Source organism: Pithys albifrons, chromosome 10 (assembly GCF_047495875.1).
Source record: "Pithys albifrons albifrons isolate INPA30051 chromosome 10, PitAlb_v1, whole genome shotgun sequence".
NCBI lineage: Eukaryota > Metazoa > Chordata > Aves > Passeriformes > Thamnophilidae > Pithys > Pithys albifrons.
This window is the reverse complement of record NC_092467.1, coordinates 30,162,006-30,176,632: the sequence shown is the minus strand read 5'-3', so window position 1 is coordinate 30,176,632 and position 14,627 is coordinate 30,162,006. Positions and strand designations below refer to the sequence as shown.

Genomic DNA, 14,627 nt, shown 5'->3' with positions numbered 1-14,627 from the left:
GGAGGAATCGGGACAATACACGGCCTGCCTGCTGTTTGTTGCCCTTTTGTTGTTGGGTTTTTTTCCCACTACTCCTGACTTTGAGGAGCAGCCGTTTCCTTCCTGCTGTGGGCGTGCAGCCGGCAGATGACAACTCATCGGTGGCACCGCGTGTGTGTGAGAGAGAGAGCGCAGGGACCACAGGGATCGGAGCCAGGCTGGACCCCCGCGGCTGAACTCTCCCAGGAAACCCACAAAGCCACTGCTGTGACCGGCTGGGACACTGCAGGGCTCCCCCCATCGCCCTCCCCAGGGCACCCGTTCGCCCAGGTCATGTGCTTTGGGCACACACACTCACACGCACGGGATTACTGCAAACCAACCCCACAGCACATTCAAGGCTTTGGGGAATCCTTCCCGGAAGGAGGAATGTCTGCATCTCCCTGGCCACAAGGCTTGGATGCAGGACAGAGGGTAACAGAGCTCCTTACACCCCTCCCAAAACCTCCAGGAGCTCCTTAGGGTTACAGGCAAGGCTGCGTTTCGGTAACTGACACCTCTTGCCCCAGAACGGAGAGGGGAAATGCTTCTGCTGGGCAGATCGTGCATCTGCACTCTCATCCCTGTGGGTCTTTGAACCAAGTTCTCCTGAGTCTGACGAACCACTTGAATTATTCTCACTGGCCATCAGATTTCTGGTCTCTCTGTGCACCCCAGACCTGCTCTCCAAGGAAAGTTGTCTCCTGAAAGCAGGACATTGGTCCCAGCCTCCCGATATGGGACCACCCCTGTGGAAGTTGTGCAGTCCAAAGACTCAGCTCTGGTCACTGCTGTCACCTCTTGACATGCTCCTTTAGGTATGTTTTGATTTGTGCTTTTCACGTGTAACTGTCCTGGACATGTGAGAAAGAGACTGAAAGCACAGCCAAAGGAAAAGTCAGAGATCCTGACAGGGATGCTCCTCTCTCCCAGTAACATCTGAGACATCATCTGCCCAACTTCAGTCTTCTCCCTACTTTTATCTTCCCTTTCTCCCATCAACAATCTTGATTCTCTCTGTTTCATTCTTCTCCATTAATCCTTTTCTTTCCATCCTTTTCTGTCCTGCCACCTTGCCACCACTAGAAATTCACTTCTAATTCATCCACATTCATGCTCCTTGCAGTCCTTTCAGCTCCTTTGACCCATCCTCAAAACTTGCTGCCCAAACACTTCCTTTTTTCTGTCCCCACTTCCCTCTCTGCACTGGAGCAGGTTTATCACCTCCAGAGGATAAACTGATACAGCATCATGTGCTCATTTTCTGCTCTGCCTATAAGGCTCTCTCACATGCCATAAGGCAACATCTGGCTTTCCCTCTGGCCTCTTCACTGATCCACAAATGATCCTTGGTTTCTTCTTGTTCACCTTTACATCTTTTCTCCTGCTCCAGTGCTTATCTTCTCTCTTTCTCCAGCACATGCTTGTGCTTATTTAAATTTTATCAAGCTTAGAAGAACCCAAATCTATTATTTGCCCATCTCTGCCTGTTTCAGCACTGCGCACTCTGTTTCCCCCTTTTCCTTTTAATTCTGAGATCAGTGGGCTCACCATTTCCAACACCTGGATTTCTCCTCCTCCAGTTTCACGCCAGACTCTGCTCAGTCCACCTCCTGCTCCTTCTTTCCACCAAAATCCCTCTTCCCTCAGTTTCCAAAGGCATTTACCGAAGTTTCAAATCAATATTTTTTTCTTGTCAGCCAACTTCAGCACTTCCAATCAAGCTCTTTTGGACCTCCTGTCATCCCTTGGCTTGGATGATTCTTTTCTCTAATGATTCCTCTTCTCCCACTCCCATCACACCTGCACATGTTCTAACAAGGATCATCCACCATCTTGCCATGACCCACATTTCATGAGCCCCTCAGTTTCCTACTCTACACACAAAGCACAAGCAGCAAAGAAATCTCATCCATAGGCATGAAAAACCTACAGCATCTCTATGCAGACCGAAATCCAAACCTTCAACTCTAGTTCAAGCTTCACCAAATCCATGCCAATGGCACCAGGAGGTCGGAGTTTGGCTTTTAAACAACAGGAAGAACAGAGATGTTCAAAGAAGGGAATTGCCAGCTTGAAAACAACCTTCTACCATCCCCAGTGTGTATCACTGGCCATCAAATCAAAGAATCGATTGGGCTGGAAAAGACCTCTGAGATCATCAGGTCCAACCCTTGGCTGTGTTCCTAACTGATTACATCTTCACCCACAGAGGAACTTTCAGAAGTACTGAGTGTCCTCAGAGGGGCTGCAGAGAGTGCCACTGACCCTCTCTACCTCCACTCTCACCTCTTCCATTAACAGAAGGACTTGCAGCTCACACTGCTCTTTGCACTTGCATTTATCATCCCAACCACGATAGGCACCAGCAGCAAATTAAGGTGTTTCCTGTGGGAGAGGCTGAAAGGCACAGTCCTGGTTCTGTCTCCCACACGTGGCCAGTGGGGTGTGAGTGCTGATAAACTCCTGGCTGTGCCTTCCAGCCATGCCCTGAATCCCTGCAGTGTGGGTGAGCTGTGGGCAGGGGAGGGTCCGTGATTAACTGCTCATTGCTGACAGCAACGAGGTTTGCAAATGAGTGGCTTTAATCCCCGAGAAGTGTCTGCAGTGCCCACAGTCTGTGTGGGCCCATTGTGCTCCTCTTAACAGGTGTCCACTGAGCAGTGCTGGGTGGGTTGGCAGGGCAGGTCGCTGCATCTCTGGGGAGGGACAGGGACAGTCTGTCTTCCTTCCCACACACATTGCTTTTCCTTTTGCCCAAATCATACAAAGATATTGGCTGATCAAGAATCCATCAGTCACTTATCAGTTAGAAAAGGAAAGTTAAATGCAACAGACTAAACAAACTGAGGTAAAAAGTAAATTCTTCACATCTGTATTTGCACTATGTCTGAAAATTCACAGATTTTGACCTGCCGTGGGAGATAAGTCCTTGTATAACAACATCATGTAAACCATTCACATCCCCTTTCTGTGGTTTCAAGGGTATAATACTCATATCCTCAAAAGAATCACTTAACTTTATCTCCACATCCTAAAGTGATTCAGTCTTTGAAAAAAAAAGAAAAAAAAAAAAGAGTTGTGATCTGAGATCTTCTGACATTTCCAAATTTCATACAAGAGGCTGAAATAGAATATTGGCGTTTACAACAAAACCACAGCATGGTAATTCCATAAACCACTCCTTTGGCTTCTAAGACCCAGTTGCCTCCAGTGGACCACCACTTCAAACCTGAACTTTGCTGACTGGCTTAACAATTTGTTCCTGCTATCATGTGACAAGTTTTTGAAGCTCACATGTGTAATGGGGCATTTGCTGCCAGTATCAAAAGAAGAAAAAAAAAATTAAAAATATAGCAGAACATGAGGTTCCAATTGTCTGAAAACCAGAAACATCTGTTGGAGTCATGAGCAGTTGATTAGTGGAGTTCATTCCCGGGGTAAGGCTCCAGTAGATCAGCTCTTGTATCTAAGCACAGGATTGTAGTCACTGGAAGCATTACAAAGAGGTACAAAGAATAGGGAAGAGAGACAGAACCATTTTTTGGGGTGCCAGGATCCCTGAAAGCCAAGGATAACACTGTGCTCCTCAGCACTGCTTCACGTGGCACCAGCATGGAAAATTAACAGCTGTATTTAAACCTTGCTCTTACCCACAACAGCCAAACATCTGCCAGCCTTTCAGCCATAAACCTATGCTATTTTTAAAGCTGATAACTAGAGACTGTAAAAATTCTTTTGGAAGATAACACACAGTGTACAAGGTGTCTGTCTGAGTGTATTTCTGACTTGCAAAGTCATCAGACTGGGTTGGGTCAGACAACGACAAAAATATTCGTTACTTTTTAAGATGCTGCTTGGATTTCAACCTAAAGCTTTTCCAGCTCATTACACTAAGATAAGGATGATCCTTGTGGGTCCCTTCCAACTCAGAATAGTCTGTGTGTGTGTGTGTGCATTTGCACAAAAAGCAGAGTTTGATCAGAAATGCCAATTCAGCCCATGTGATGCTGGATGGATGGAGCTGTATCTACTATTTATTTAGGGCTGCTGTTGCAGATCTGTGCTCGTAACACCACAACTGTTGGCACCCAGGAGTACAAGAAACCACCAGGAAGAGGATGTCCTTAAGGCCAAGTCTCTCCTTCATTAGCTTGAATATCTAATTGTAGGTTTACCAGGAATCTCAGCCCCAGCTCTTGTTCAATTCCCGGTGTCGGTGGCCTGACCTGACCTCCCAGTTTCCCAGCGCTCCATCTGCACCCACCTGTCACCTCATGCCTATTCCCCATCCAGGAATGGGGTACTGTTACATTAAAAATAACAACTAAAACTGGGGAGCCAGCAATTTCACTTCCCCTCCTGAAGTTACTGGCTGTTTTGCCCTTACCAAAACCATAAAGATAAGTTGTAAGATTGGTGGGGTTTGTGTTCAGGTACATTGTTTGATTCAACTTAATGTGCAACCTTATGATTTTGGCAAAACAGTTTTATTATACAGAAATAAAAGGTGTCCCCCCTTGATCAGAGAGGACAAACTTAGCCAAACTTCCTGCTTACCTAAGGAAAAGGCATTTTCTGAGGGATATCAAGGACTTGAGTTGTTTTCAGTCTACCCTAGAGCAAAAGAATCTCTTCACACTTTTAAAGTAAAAATTGTATTTGACTGTACAAATTATTATCACATGTCCCTAAAAGAAATTGTTCCCATCTGAACAGATACAATATTTGTAACTATTTTTCTGCCTTTCAGAAGACACTGCACTCCCATCCCTGAAATCCCTTCCACTCTCCAGTCCTCTGTCAGAACCTTTGCATCATGAAGACCCTGGTTTTCCTTACTAAGCTGATAGGCAGGAGGGGAGTTCACCTGCAGGCACCTTTGCTGAGGTGCCAGTGAGAGCAGAGATGGTCACTGTGACAACAGCCCTGACTGCCCTTCCCTATTGGAACACATCATGGACTCCTGACCCCGCGTGTTCCGGCGTGTGGTGTCCCCTGTGCAGGGAGCAAAGTCCAAGCACAGCCCAGCCTGGCTTCTCTAAGCACACGTGTGGATCCTCTTTGCAGTGCTCCTTCCTGAGAACTGGGCTCCAATTGTTTCATCCAGGGCCTTCTGTTGCCCATGGTGACTTGGCCCTTCAGCTAAACCTGACTTTTCTGGAATAGGTACATTCTGTTCTTCTCCCCTCCCACACAGCCCAAGCCTTTCTATGTGTGGTTTCCCATTTTATTTCTTCCATAAATCTTTTTACAGCTCCTCACTGTACACATGGACTGTCTCTTACAAATCAGCTGAACTCACTGGGTCTCAGTCAGATGGAACATGAGCTCAAACTGGGCTGGATGCCTGATCAGCTAATTACTGACCTCATAAATTCAGGCCACAAGCTACTTTACCAGGAACACTTAACTTCTCTAATAGAAATAGTTTACACCTGGCTATCTTGGCATACGAGCAGATAACACAGAGGTCCATCCCCAGAAGACCAACAGACCTGCCCTAGGTCACTCCTATCACACCCAGAGATGTTCACTCCCTTGTTGACTTTACTAGACAGGTGCCACCTTTTGTCCAGAACTGCAAGCACTTTCATGGATTGCCATTCACATTTAATGACAGGCTTTGCTGCTGCAAAGACATCTCACGATACAAAAAGTCCATTGCAACAGCTCCCTAATTTCATAAAGTTAACTCAAAGTTTATATCAAAGGCCTAAGTTCCCAAAATTATCGGTGCTGCTGCATCTCCAGCTCCATGATTAGGCTGACAAGTTCTCAGCAAGAACTGAGGGCTGATATGAAAGATCTCTGGTGAGCCACAACCTCACCAGAAGCCTTGGGGACTCGGATGTTGATTTCCCTCTGCCACGATTTACAAACAATAGAAACCTCTAAACGATGTGCTGGTTGTGAGTGACTGTGGGACAGCTCTGGGACAGCTGTGGGACTCGGTCAGAGCAGAAGGATATGGAAGTGGAAGACAGCTCAGCCCCTTCACATCACCCACTGTGCACACTCATGGATTGAGGTCCCTGCACAGAGTCATTACTTCCACAGCTCCAGAAAACACACAGAGCCTGGGATCAACCACGATGTGGGGATTGATCTCATCGTTGGGCTGAGGAAGAATAAATACCACCAGCACCCAACTGCCCTCTCTGCCTGGGAACAGATGGAAACAGCTCCGGTCAGGATGCTTTGGACGAGGCAGAACAGCATGAAGGTGCACCAGGAAAGCCTCTGGGGGCCCTGGAGCACACGGAGCAGGACAGGGACTGCCTGGTTTCGGTGCCTGTATCCATTATGAGTAAGTCAGTGGTGCCCTGACAAGAAGGCCTGAGGAGCCCGGGGAGTGGCAGCGCTTTGGCACAGCTGGAGCGGGCGCAGATGCCGGTGCAGGGTTTCCTCCGGGAGAGGCTGGAGTGTGAGCCAGGGCAGGAGGTTCCTGTGCCACTGTGAGACGGGATCCAGACTCTGCCAGAGCCAGGTGACTCATGGCAGGGGGGGGGGAGAAGGCAAGACTTGGCAACCTGGGCTGTCTGACTCTCACACAGCAGCAGGTTTTGTTCTCCACGGGATAACCCAAGGCCCACGTGGCACGTGGCCAGGCTCTTTAGCACAGGCCTGCAGTCCTTGTCCCCCTGTGGCCACCCTCCTAACAGCAATGTCACAATCCATGTGGCAAACAGGGCTTGGCACATCCCGATCCTGCCCTGCTCCAGCTGCCCAAGCAGTGGTGGAAAGCAGCACAGGAGTGATGCTGGTGGGGCCTGGAGTCTCCTGCTCCTTCCCCCTGCAGCAGTGGTGGAATGTGGGGGTGACAGTGTGTGTGTGTATCTCTTAAGGTCTGAGGTGACTGCTGAGTGCATCCTTAAGGATCAGAGAGCCACCTGTAGAATGTGAGATGCCTTGTAGCCAGTAGAATCTCTCCATGTATGTGAGGTGAACTACTGACCAACAGTGTACTGGCATGTTATATACAGGAGCAGATAAAAGTGAAGCTCTTACTAAAAATAAAGTTCTTTGTCTTCAGTGTAGCCTTCAGATCCCACTGCAGCCTGAGCAGTCTCTGCCTCCTCTGACTGCTGCTAAGCCAATCTACATTACCCTAATAAAGGGTGACTCCAATAGTGGAAAGCAGCACAGGAGTGATGCTGGTGGGGCTGGGAGTCTCTGCTCCTTCCCCCTGCAGCAGTGGGACCTGCCAAGCCCCAGGAGCAGAATCTGCCTGGGACAGGGACAGGACGCCACTCCCACAGGGAAACCAGGGCTGTGATTCACCAGGGGAACCACTTCCCCTGGGACAGGGGTAATGGCTCCCATTTCCTGCTCTCTGCCCTACCCGATTCTTAAGGTTCCCATGCTCACCACAAGAATCCCACAGCTTGCACAACAGCTGCTGCAGTTTCCAGCCCAGCACCTCGGGGGGGTCCTGGTCAGTACCTCTAAAGCTGGGCTGTGCCCACCAGTGATGAGCCCCAGGAAATGCCACCTTCCCTTTGGTAAACTCCTTCAGGATCACTATACGATATTCTTGGAGCTCATGAAAAAAACTCAGGCCCCCATGAGTTGTGTTAAACCCCCTGACACTATCACAGAGGAATCACAGAACCCAGACTATTCTGAGTTGGAAGGACCCACAAGGATCATTGAGTCCAACTCTTAAGTCAATGGCCCACACAGGGGATTGAACCCATGACCTTGGCATTATTGTAACCAAGTTTTATTTACTGCTTTGCCCTTTGCAAGACAAATGACACATAAACTGTACAACCTGGGGAACACAGAGAAGACATCTCACATATTAATATCGTCCATCAAGCCCAAATGAATCCCAAAGTCATGATATTTAAAACAGCCTGATCATACATTGCTATGTTTTTGGAAGGCCAGATCAAATGTTTCCAATGAAATCTTTGTAAAAAGTGGGTAATACCCATGTGGTCTGGCTCCTGTGACACCAACAAACACCAGGACCTGTGGCTGGTGCTGTCTTGAGTGCAAAGGGGTTGAGTAACCATGTTCAAAGGATAACATGACATTTCACTTCAGTGGGACTGGCTGTGTGATTAGACTTTAGCAGGTGACAGTGCTCAGTGTCAAAGTCTTTTCTGGAAAGCAAGCAAGCATCTCAAAAAAGGTTCAAAGTACGAAACCCCAAAAGGAGATAAAAAGTAGCATTAAGCATTTTTACAAATCACAAGATGATAGGATAATTCATGTTGGAAGGGACCCCAGAAGGACATGTAGTTCTCCCTGCTGCTCAAAGCAGGGTCAGCTGTGAGGTCAGAGCAGGTCATCTGAGGCTCTGACTGGCCCATTTGCCCTTAGGAGTCTGCTGCAAGCACTGAAGAGTTTGGGGTTTGCAATAAAACAGCAGGATTTGCACTTAGCGAAAAAGAAATGAGTACAGCCTTCAAAATATCAATGAATTCGATCCACAGACTAGCAGGAGTGAATAAACAGCACAGGTTTCCCCAGTACTGACTCCTCTGCTCTGATTTCCAACACACTCTGCTAAAGCAATGAGCAAGCTGAGCTCTGGTGGTCGATTCTCTAAATTCCCTAAGTCTGTCTGCACAAGTGGCAGTGACATTGGAGCCTGAGACACGTGGGTTTGTACTGTTTACACCCAAACACACCTAGTAGGAAGGTGTATTTGCTTCCTGACCAAATACACCAACAGTAAAATGTTGGCTTTATATAAACTACCTCCAGAGCCCATCCCGGGAAGTAATTAGCCATTCATTAAAGATTCCTTAGATTCTTAGTGACGTTTGCTGATAAAGGTCCCTTTTATAAACACAGATGACATTTGATATGCAGGGGTTTAACAACATTAGCTTGTTCTAAAGTGTGTTTTAGCTCTGTTATCAGAACGGGAGCTGAATTCCTCCCATGGTTGAAGGGCAAATTCAGATTCCTTTAGTCACCTTTTTCCATAACAAGTCTCACTGAATTAACTGAAGATTGATGATCAGAGAATGAACAAAGGGCTGAGCCTGCACACAGGGCTAACACAAGGGTTACCATTACACAGTGGGGCTTCACCTCTGTGATGGGGAGAGTCCTAAGTTTTCTAAATTTCACTTTCAAATCACAATTTTTCACTGTTTTCCCAGTGTGGTTAAAGCAGCGAAACCTTCTGAGGCAGGTAGGTTTATATTTCCTGAATTCTGCAATTTAACTTAATTCACATACTGGAAGGACACTCTGCCCTTGATTTCACTATTACAAAGGATTGCAGTTGGAATAGTCTATAAAAAAACACCAACATCACTGAAGTTGCTCTGCTACAAATTTTGTACAAAAACAAGGACATGTGAGAGCCCCAGCCAGAGCTGCAGCATTTTGGACTAAGAAAAGCAACACAATCACAGGTTGAGAATGGCACTGCTGAGCATGAGATGGGGCTGTTAACTCAGACTGACAGTGCTTTGGGTGCATTCAAGTGCTTTGTGTATACAGAGAATTTTCACAGAATGGTTTGCGTTGGAAGAGACTTTAAAGCTCATCTCATTCCACCCCCTGCCATGGGCAGGGACACCTCCCACCAACCCAGGGTGCTCCAAGCCCTGTCCAACCTGGCCTTGGACACTTCCAGGGATGGGGCAGCCACAACTTCTCTGGGCAACCTGTGCCAGGGTCTGCCCATCCTCACAGGGAAGAAATTCTTCAGGAAATCTAAACCACCCTCTTTCAGTTTAACACCATTTCCCTTTGTCATGTCACTCCATCCCTTGTCCCAAGTCCCTCTCCTGCTCTCCTGGAACCCCTTTGGGCACTGGAAGGGGCTCTCAGGTGTCCTCAGAGCCTTCTCTCCTCCAGGTGAACCCTCACAGCTCTCCCAGCCTGGCTCCAGAGCAGAGGGATCCAGCCCTTGGAGAATCTTCTTGGCCTCCTCTGGACTCCCTTCAACAGGTCCCTGTTATGGTGGTGGCCCCAGGGCTGGATGTGGCACTTCAGGTGAGGTCTCACAAGAGCAGAGTCAAGGGGGAGAACCAGCCCAGACCTTCACAGTTTAGTCTGCTTCAATGACAGAGTACAGAAAACAAGCTGTGTTGTCTTTCACTTGAAAAACTACACATGGGCACTTTCTTAATTCAGAATAACTGCTGTTCTTTTGGCAGCCCTCCCACTGTCATTTCATGTGTGTGTCTTCCTGAAAACAAACACCTTGCAAAGCTCTGGGTCACAAAACATGGCACACAGTGTATGTTGGGACCACAACCAGAAATACCAAGAGGAAGAACTTCTTTAGTGAGTGGCATTCCCCATATCCCTTTGCCATAACCTTTACCCCCTGCCTTGTTTGGCAGAGGCAGGAACATCCCTTTGCCAGTCAGGGGTTTGTTAAATGATTCTCTGCTATATTTAGTGTCCAAAATCTATAGCTGTAAATTCTCCTCCTAAATTATCAAATTCCATAGACCTGTGTCATCTCCTGCCTTGTGGTACCAGAGTGTCTATCACCCTCTTCCTTATTGCCTGATCAACGATTCTCTCTAATCACCCTCTTCCTTACTGCCTATTTCTTCCTAAATATCTCCTTTACTGTGATTCCAACATGTGAATAACTTGTTTTACCATTTTACATGACAGATACTTAAGGAACCAGCAGTATAAAAACAACATTGGAAAATACAGATCTGATCCCAGCTACCAATGTGTATCAAATGAGTGCATGGCAATGTCCCTTTTTTTCTTTTTTAATCTATTCCATCAGTACTGTTAACCCCACCTACTAAATCCACAGCACACACCTAGCACTGGGACAAAAGGAGCTACAAAACACCTTAGAAACTCAGAAAAAAAAAGATAGGGATGGCATGTCAGGTTCATAAAGAGCAGCAGCATTTCATCCTTGTAACTGCAGGACCCAGGTTTGTAACAACAGTTGTGCTGCTGACTTCCTCCAGCACCTGTGACCCTGCTCGGCGTGGCCTCATTGCCTGCTGGAAACTTGGCAAAAGACAAGAGAGGAGATATTAGGGAGCCAGAGCTACATCCTGAGAGAGGCCATGAAGTCCAAAGGTTGAGCAGGATTGCCAGGAGCAGCCTGATAGACGAAGGAAGCGCCTGGCCCTGAGCAGACAAAGTGCTGTGCCCGAGTACAGCGTGTTCGGATCCGAGAGCTGCGCCCCAACGTCTCGCACGCTCCGTCCAGGGCCTGTTCCCAAACAACCCACTTGGAGAAGAATTATTTTAAGCCCCTTTCTGAAACGAGCATGTGACTCCTCACTGCCAGAATTTCACAGATCTTAAATTTAAAAACCACTCCTCTTTAATTTTTCCAATTAAGCCAGGATGATTTGTTGATTTAATAAAGAGAAAACATCTCGTGTAAATCCCCTTCTGAATTAGCATATTCAAGCCTTTCCAAAATCTGGCTCCAGTAAAGAACTTGTCCTTAAAAATCTATCAGACTGTAACTAAGCTTGTAACTTGGCACGTGAAATAAATAAGCCAATAATCAGAACCTTCAGAAATTTTCAATTAGACCTGTAAAAATATCTAATAAAATATTCAGCATTTGAAGGGGTTTTATTCAAGCCAGTGCAGCAGCTTTGGTTTCACATTAGGAAGAGCACAGGGCATTAAAAACTACATTTCCCCCCCTCTTTCCTCCCCACCACTCACGCACTGACAGGAGCACGTTTTGTGGAGCCAGACTGTGAATCTGAGCAGAAACCTCTTCTCACAACTGAACCCAAGAACTCAGCACGGCCCCACAGAGAACTGAGCGAGCACAGGCAGGACTGGCAGCCAGGGGAGGGAGGAGAAACGATGTGGATTGCTTTGAGCTCAAGTTGCTGCTGAGGACTTTCTATTATAAAACCATAACCTAATATGCTTTGAACACCGGCTCTGCACTGCTTCACACTGAGCTGTGCGGGATCCCGCAGGGATCCATCCCGGCACGGAGCGCCTCTTGCACTTTGGATTATTCCCCGAGCAAGAGGAGGGAGAGCCCCAGCAGTGCCTGAAGTTCCCGGAGCAGCCACGCTCCCTGTGAGGCTCTCCCCCGGGCTGCGCTCCCGGGACGGAGCGCCCTGCGGGAAGCGGCACCAGGAACTGCCTTTTTAGGGCTGTATCTGAGCCGAGCCGGGAAGCTGCGGGGCAGGAGCTCGCTGGCCTTATAAGGACACAGCCAGGTGTGTCCCAGCCGGCACAGCCAGGTGAGGTGAGGCAGGGTAGCCCAGGGCATCCCAGAACGTCTCAGGGCATCCCAGGGCATCCCAGAACATCCCAGAGCATCCCAGAGCAGCCCAGAGCATCCCAAGGCATCCCAGAGCATCCCAGAACATCCCAGGGCAGCCCAGGGAATCCCAGAGCTTCCCAGGGCTTCCCGGTATCTCCCGCTGCCCACGGAGCCCCGTGGCCGCTCCACTCCTGCAGCCTGACAGCCCCAGTGCCTGCAGCCCCCGAGCATTTCAAACAGGCTTATTAGGAGACAGAGCAGCTTCATTAATTAATTGAAACATCGTTGTCAGCTCTGCAAAGGCAGATGGTTTGGGGGTGAACCGTGCTGGGTGTGAATGTGACATTTTGAGGCGTTCATGGCAACACTGTGGAGCACAAGACTCTAATGTCAGGCATCTTTTTAGCTGCCTACGTAAGAGGGCAGGTTTCCAGAGGTGAGGAGCAACTGGATTCTCCAAAGGCTTTGGCACTCCGGGCCTCAGACACTCAGCAATTTGATTAAGCCAGTGCTGGGAACCACACGTGGCTAAGACTCCTCCCCAGCTGCCTAAAAATTAAGTTTGCTTGACAGAAAAGGGAAAATCCTTCAGCCTCATTCTGCTTAAGTGGCATTTCTTTTGATTGCCTGTTTTATTTTTCTAGGGAGCAAAAGAAACTAAAGCAGTTCAGGCCAAATCCATCTATATAGGATATATATGTGTAAGCACCCCGGACATGAACTGTCCCACAGTGTTGCACTTTTTTCTTTCCTGACTTTACTTATTAGGAGTAAAAAGAGGAGGCTCTGACTAAAACAGGGGAAAAGTTCCATTTCTCTCCAGCAATATCAATTTTAAAGTTTGATTTTCAAATCTTTCTGAGAAATTTGCCACAAAAATGGAGTGTACTTGGATATTTTTTGGGGGGAGGAAAGAAAAGTGATTTCCCTTTGGATCTGATTAAAAAAACCCCCAATTTACAATGTAACATTGAAATGGGACACTGCCTATGCAGGAATAATCCAGGTTCCCAGTTCTGAATATGAAATGGCACACTGAAATTTCCAGAATTACCCAGATATTTCACCAACTTGGTTTCCTGAGGTTAAACTTTGGTAACTGCCTGCCTAGAGATGCTGGAAAGTGTGGGTTTAACTGAAAAGAGCAACTTTGAACCTAAAGATGTGAGAATGGCTGAACAGTTTTGATCTGTACCACTTTTTTAATCCACAGAGAAGTGTGTGCTCTACAGCACAAACTACTGGCATCGTTAGTGCCTCAGGTAACAACTGCAGCAGGGAGACCAAAACTTGGATTAATCTTGGCACATCCCACTCAAAACATACTGGCAAGACAACGTGGGGGAAGTATTATTTACCCTGTTAATCACAGGCATCCACTGCTAGGATTCCTTATGAGAGGCCCCTCAGGAGGAAGGAGGCCACAGATAACATGAAAAATTAAATGTAACACCTGAAAAATATCCAGCTACATGACAAACTTACTCAGTCTGAGCTCAGACATGTGTAGGACTTTCTCCAATTGTTCCTGGGCTGGGATTACATTTCCACAGCTCCAAAGGAGCACCAGGGCAAGGCTACTGTCATAAAAGGAATAAAAGTTTTGACAGCAGGTTTCATATTGTAAATTCTTCCTTTAAAAGAACTTGCTTGGAAAGCAGTTCAGCTGCCAGGAAGGGAGAAAAGCAGGGAAACTGTTCCCTTTTAAAAGCAATGAGTGTGCTCAGGTACACGAGGCATCACTCCAGAACCAGGGAGTGTTGGCTCATTAAGAGCAATTAAAAAAAACCTCTGAGGGGATTTTAAAAACAACTTCCCAAAACAAAACATGCATATGTGCCACATGCATTTGTTTATGCAGCTGTAATGAGTGATGAAATCCATTTATGAGCTGAAGTCACAAGATTCTAAGCAGGTCTTTGTTTAATCTGGGTAAGTCATGACATTTCCCTACGACTTATAATAATGTGATTTGGATCAACATTTCCAACCTTACGCACCTGGGTTTTAACACTGCCCACCGACTGCATCCCCCTCTGCTTCACTGGAGACAGGGCAGTGTTTGGGAGGTACCACTTGGACCAAGCACCCTAAAAACAGACACAGAAACTTGAGTTTAGTTGCACACCCGCCTGCAGTCCCAGAATTCTGCACACAGTCGGCAACTCTTACTCAAAATGAGACTCTGCCCAGCCTACAAAGAGCGTAAATAAAAATCAATGAGACCATTAGTGGGATGAACACTTAGAGCATCAGCCCCTCCCATAACCACAGTCTGCCCAGATGGATGCCCTTAAAAGACTTTCAGGAGGTTTGCTCTAGACAGTGGCTTTCCTTCCAGCATGTTGCTGTGACTTGGGGGAATAAAATGGAGATAAATGCAGCTGTTTCTGCTCACATTAGT

At 47.3% G+C, this 14,627-nt stretch overlaps 1 long non-coding RNA gene across 1 annotated transcript in view; it reads right to left on the bottom strand.

The window, feature by feature from the left end:
- Positions 1-14,303, bottom strand: part of LOC139676089 (uncharacterized) — a 44,323-nt gene extending 30,020 nt beyond the window's left edge. The window contains exon 1 of the long non-coding RNA XR_011698587.1: positions 14,224-14,303. This is a non-coding gene — a long non-coding RNA (uncharacterized lncRNA). The remainder of the gene's footprint in view (positions 1-14,223) is intronic.
- Between the last annotated feature and the right edge of the window lie 324 nt (positions 14,304-14,627).